Genomic DNA, 6,465 nt, shown 5'->3' with positions numbered 1-6,465 from the left:
AAATGTCACCAAATAAATACCCAGTAGGTAAATGATGTTCATTTAAACACCTTTTGACATTGCAATCAGAATTTCACACAGTTGATTTAAAACTTAATAATTTAATTCTGGTTGTAACGCGCTTTCTGATTGGCTAAAAAATTATTTTATATCGTATAAAGAATGTTGCCTACGTCATAGTAAGACTAACGTCAAAAACATATCAATACGCCTGACGTTACGTTTGAATTTTGTACAATATTACGTCATTTTAAAGGTTAAATGATCGTTTTTATCTACAATGAAGTGTAAAAAAATTAAATTATAAGCAATGAATTCAATATTTATTTGTTTTATACGATATAAAATGGTTTGAAACAGTTTACGCTTTTTTATAAACCGCGAATTTTATACGATATAAAATGGTTTGAAACAGTTTACGCTTTTTTATAAACCGCTTCGCGGTTTATAAAAAAGCGTAAACTGTTTCAAACCATTTTATATCGTATAAAACAAATAAATATTGAATTCATTCCTTAATTAAACAACTACATACGATGGAATCAAAGATTTATACTATTATTGTGGCACAGATATTTTAAAAATAGTTTTATCAAAAGGAAACATTTAAGTAACAGCTGTTTTAACTGTGTCGCTATCAAAAATATGACATAAAGATAAAACACCCACATAGGATATACAAAGCTATGTTTTAGACTATGCCTTATTCACATAAAATGTGAGAAATGAAATCCCGCTGACCTAATATCTTCTTACATGCGGAAGAAAAACGTTAAACAAACAACAAAATGCGTCTAATCGGTTTTGATATTTTAAAATATGTTCTGCTGATATGGAAATGTGGTAAGTGCTTTTGTTAGTCGATACGGTTGACATGGATACAGAAAACGACTTGGTATTTAAATACCATCAATATTTAGATGTATATGTTGTTTTATATGGATTATTTTGAAGAAAGTCGAAATCATTTAGTGCGTCTTCTACAAAATGATTTATGTAATTATTTTTTATCTACTTAAGCATTTGTATATGTATTTCTTATGATTAAGGTTCAGAGTTAATTCTTAGTCCGGAGAATATAGCAACAGTAGAAGAGGGTCGACCCTTAACATTGACATGTCGGTCTAACGAAACAAGTGGGATATACAGTTTCTTCTACATTGACGACCATGGAAATAAAATTAACTATGGAAATGGTGGGGGCTCGTTTCTTTCATGCACGAATTTAACCAGTCAAGCATTTATGGCATGTGAATTTGGCAGTCATTGGACATTTAGATTGACAATCACTCATCCAGTTCATAATCAAACCGTATACTGCAGAGGGGTACAATCCAGCCAAGAGTGGTTAACTAGCACTACGATATTTGTGGAAGGTAAAGTTTTTGACTGAAAAGTAATTATTTTTTTACATCCTCGCTCCAAAGGAGATGTGGGCATACTGTTTTATCGTTGTGTGTCTGTCTGTCTGTCTGTCCGTCCGTCTGTCTGTATGTTTATCCGTAACAAAATGTGTTTAGGCATGTCATACGTTGGGATCTATTTTTGTACCAATCGGACGTCAACTTCCTGTTAATTGTTGCTTATTTTGTATATTCACATCAGAGCGCAGAATCAATAATTTTATCTTGACAAAAACAATAAACTATTTCATTTTCGAATACCTATAACGAAGAGTGTCGTATCACTTGACTTAGTAATCTCATGCTTTTGGCCAAAACAGGAAACGTCACTAGTTATAATTACATTTAATGGATGGTTTAACACTAGACTAGGCACTCTATCCACGTCATTTCACTACCCAGTTGAAATTGGTGCCAACCTCTGTTGGCAGGTAAACTACGATTGGCCAGTGTTTCAATAATGGGAAGGCATTTTGTGTTTGTCCCCTAAGTATCACAAAAACTTTTAAGACAATTTGATTCGATGAGCCCTAAATGTTGAAATGAACTTAACGTACTTACATGTTGGTACATGTTTAATATATAGTGTCAAGTATAAAGATATAAAGAGGAATGCTAAAATGATAAATGTATAAACAATTCACTAATATATATATATATATATATATATATATATATATATATATATATATATATATATATATATATATATATATATATATATATATATATATATATATATATATATATACATTTATTCACAAATTCAGAATCTTGATTTCAAGACCTTAGTAGGAAATTAATAGATAATTTGTGATTAAATATTTTTTTCAGGAGATGCAACACTATCAGTCACACCTTCATCAAATGTAGCTGTAAACTAAACAATTGCTTTACAATGCTTGTTTAGATCTGGACAGGCTGGGGTTAGATTTAATTTCCCTGGACATATTAGCTGTTTAGTAGCATTTGGTTATTGTGCAAGAGGTTGTGGCACTTTGTCATCAATTGAATGTCCTAACAACCAGACATACATTGTCAATGTCACCGTGTTGCCGTCATGGCACAATATAACTTTTTCCTGTCAATCGCCATTCGGAGGGACAAAGAGCAAAATAACATTGAATGTAACAGGTATAATGTGTATTTTTCATATAGTTTGTGTACTAATGATCCTTCATGTAAGCAATGAATGTGATTTATTTGATATAAATCTTTATCAGTTCCTGTCACTTCTGCCATCATCAGTACGAACCAAACGTCTCTAGATTCGGGAACAATAATGTACCTGACTTGTCAGACAAGTTTCTGCCATCCACCTGCAACTGTCACATGGTACAATGACAATAAAGAGATTTCGGATCATACAGTTGTTACCGTTGATAAAAATCCGTATTTCCTTTCAAGGATGACATCCAAATTAGAGTTTACTGTTATGCCAAAAGATAATGGTAAAGAAATATATTGTATCGTCAGCAATATTCTGGGAGAGAGGGTTGTTGTTTCAGATAAAATAACACTTGACGTCAGATGTAAGTATGTTCAACGAATACATGAACATCAATGTTGATCTTTATGTAACAATTTTAGAAAAGTTAAACACATTTAAATATCCTAATCTAGTAATTTTTATTTTTACAAAATATAAAACCAAAGATTTAGATGATGTGTGTTGCTTTATTAAGATATTTCAGATGTTTACATTATTCCTTCTGGTAATTTACATGTTGTCGCGGGGACAAAACATGTTTGGATTCACTGCTACGCTGACAATCCGGATGTCGTAGAGTACAACTGGTTCAAGGGACATTCTTCTAACCTCACAGTTTTGTCACATTCCCAAACCCTTTTTTTTAAAACAGTTGACATTCAGGACAACAGTCAATATACATGCAGAGCAACAAATGTAGCAGGGACATCAACCAGTACTATTCAAGTCATCGTACAATGTAGGTCACTAGGGACATGTACAAATGTATGTTTACTTCTTTAATTCGAAGTATAGTTTTACTAAGTACATGTATTTTGAATTCTTGAGTTGTCTTTACATTGTTATTGATAAATACGATCATAGCTTAATAGCCATATGCGATTGCAAGCGAAAACTTTCATTTTTTGAATTAAGCATTTAAATTAGGTAGCTTAAAGTCTTTAGCATCATTGAATATTTTTTATATTGCTTGTCAACTTTTCTCAATCTTCGTAATTATCAGTTTTATAAAAGAGATATGCACTTAAATGTTAGGGTTAGCAACTATTCATCCAAGTTGGTCACTTTTATTTAAGTTCTATAATTTATTATCACAACATTATGATGATATAGATTTCATATGTTTAAACATCATATCGATTTTGAAGATGATCCACTGGCAGCAAAGATTATTGAAGTGATATGTCAGGACACTCGTGCTTTCATTCTATGGACGTCCTCTAACACATACTTTAGCGATGACACTTACAAAGAAATCCTTAAGTACAAACGTTCGAATGACTTGCTATTTGCAACATTAGAAAAACCAAATTGGAATGGAACCAACACTAACATAAAACTTATTGAAGTGACCGACCTGAAGCCTAATACAGAATATTTATTCAGTGTTTTGACTTTAAGTCGACATGGCTCAGCGAACTCTAACAACGAGACATGCATTACTAATATAGAAACAGCCGAAGGTAAGTTTATGCTTCATGAATTTTTATAGCATCTCAATATACAATTTTTTTCTATTTATGCGAAGATCATAAAGATCATTGGAGTAAATATTTTGATATTTTAAAGAAATCAGAGGAGACTGTAATACTCAGATTGCAGTGGCAATTGGTGGATTGTTGGGTGCCTTTGTGTTTATTAGCGTTTTGGTTGTCACTGGCGCTATATTTTACAGAAAGGTGTGTTCAAGACTTTGATTTATAATTTTTTTCCCGTAATAAGACGTCACAAAAGGTGTGTTAAGACAATCAAGTGATGTACACATTGAATCCATATCAAACGCGTTTTTCAGGAGTTGTTTATAATTGCAAGACTGACAGTTAAAAACACACCGTTTTTGCAATATTGAAATGAGATGCATAATGCATAATGCAGCTAAAGAATAATACTCAAACTTTGTTATTTACTGCATTATGTAAAAAGATTAATCAAGTAAAAAGTTGCAAAACATAAACGACAATTACATAACAATAAAATATACATAACGTTATCTATTATTAGAATGTTTCACACTCACTTTTGTAATCAACATGTGTATTCAGCATACTCTGTATTTTAATTTTTGGTTAAGAATGTGATTCATTTCTGATTTTAGGCAAAAGAAAGGAAACAAACAGGTAATATGTCATTATCAATAAACACTCACACATATAGAAAAAATACATTGCCAATAGAAAATAATATTTAAGACCCACCTGTTTATTTAAAACGCCACCTCTCATCAGAAGTATGGTCTTATCTTTCAGTAGCAGCAGTAAGTCACAAAATCACTGAGACATATGAAGACCAGTTTTGTGAAAGCAAAGATCATCATTATGATGGAATATTACCGACATCTGCTACTGCAGGTAGCACATCAAATTGAATATCATTTGTATTCTGGGTCATTAATGCGAGATAGCGAATTAAGTAAAACGTTATGAGTATAACAAACAATTTGGAAATACCATATAACTACAATGTCAGACTTTATTTATTTCTTTATCTCAGATAGAAACAACGTCAAACTTTATTTATTCTCCACTCTCGGATATATATAATGTCAAGCTTTATTTATTTCCCATTCTGTAAAATATAGGCGTGTGATTCATGTACTTTTGGAAGGTTCATGATTTTCCTTGGCTTGAAAATATGTGATACAATTTATCGCCATCAATAGTGAATCAACCGTCAAAGGATATTAAAAAACAAATGAAAATGATGTGCAAGTTTATTTATATACAGGTCTGACTTAATAATATTAGTCTCTCATTAGAGTTTTTTTTTCCAAAGAACATGAAAATTAGTATCATAAAAAATAGATGAATCATTTTTACACGAGAAATTTAACCAACATCAAGCTCTCATTTAAATTAAAGATTACAGAGAATGTGTTTGTTTTCCTCAAAGCCCAAAATTGAGGGGGGAAAGGTGTTGAAGATTTGTTTTTAAAATGATGTGTATGCAATACTCCAACCTGATTGATTTGTGTGCAGGTTCTGAGACATGACTACTAAGAATGCAAAAATCAATGAATAAATAAAAAGAATTTACGTATATCTACATATGGATCATTCGTTTGCTTTCTATTTAGTATATTTACAAGCGCTTTTATTTTACCAGTCATTATAGGTACATAAATTTTGTTGGTATCATATTATTTTTATAAAAGTCGATAGAAATTACAAATTTGGTTTTGTTTAATTTGTGATTTTTTAAAATTTTCAACAATGACTTGAACTCTCTGCAAGTACAACCATAAGTACAAGTAAATCTATATTGTATTCATGAATGGTAGTGAATATTTTTAATTTAACATACCAAGTCTGACTCGTGTTTTTTGGTTTAACTTTCAGATAACATCGAAATGTATTCGAACGTCGAGTGACCAAGATGTTTAAAGAGGTGTCTGAAATACGTAAATTTTGTATCAGTATATTTGAAATAAAGTACGTAAAAACCACATATCACTCAGTTTTTACAAACGTGCTATCTTATGTAAATTAAGTTCGGTTTAATGCTAAAGCATAATATAATGTTTATTTCATGAACCAACCTTAAAGCATTACGCTCATATATTACTGAGTACAGTGTAGTAAAATTATTTTACACTTAAAATAGAGTTTTGTTGAATACTTTTTTTTTTTTTTTAATAATGATTTTATTTGAAATTACATACAAATTGCTTGAGGTAATACCTCCGCAGAGGCCCTCTTTGTATACCTTACCTGGGGTGCCAGGGGCCCCCTGGATCGGTAACTATGTAGCAAAAAAAAAAAAAATGAGGATACCTTATACATTTATATTTTTACAAAGTAAAGTTAATAAAGTGAAGTAATATAATTGTAATCATAGTAGATCATACACAAATCT

General features: G+C 31.0%; 1 pseudogene; it reads left to right on the top strand.

The window, feature by feature from the left end:
• The first annotated feature begins 635 nt into the window (after positions 1 to 635).
• On the top strand, positions 636 to 6,057 carry LOC128183895 (uncharacterized; annotated as a pseudogene).
• The last annotated feature ends 408 nt before the right edge of the window (positions 6,058 to 6,465 follow it).

The sequence above is a fragment of the Crassostrea angulata genome, chromosome 5 (assembly GCF_025612915.1).
Source record: "Crassostrea angulata isolate pt1a10 chromosome 5, ASM2561291v2, whole genome shotgun sequence".
NCBI lineage: Eukaryota > Metazoa > Mollusca > Bivalvia > Ostreida > Ostreidae > Magallana > Magallana angulata.
The sequence above is the reverse complement of the archived record's forward strand: the minus strand, read 5'-3'. Positions and strand labels throughout refer to the sequence as shown.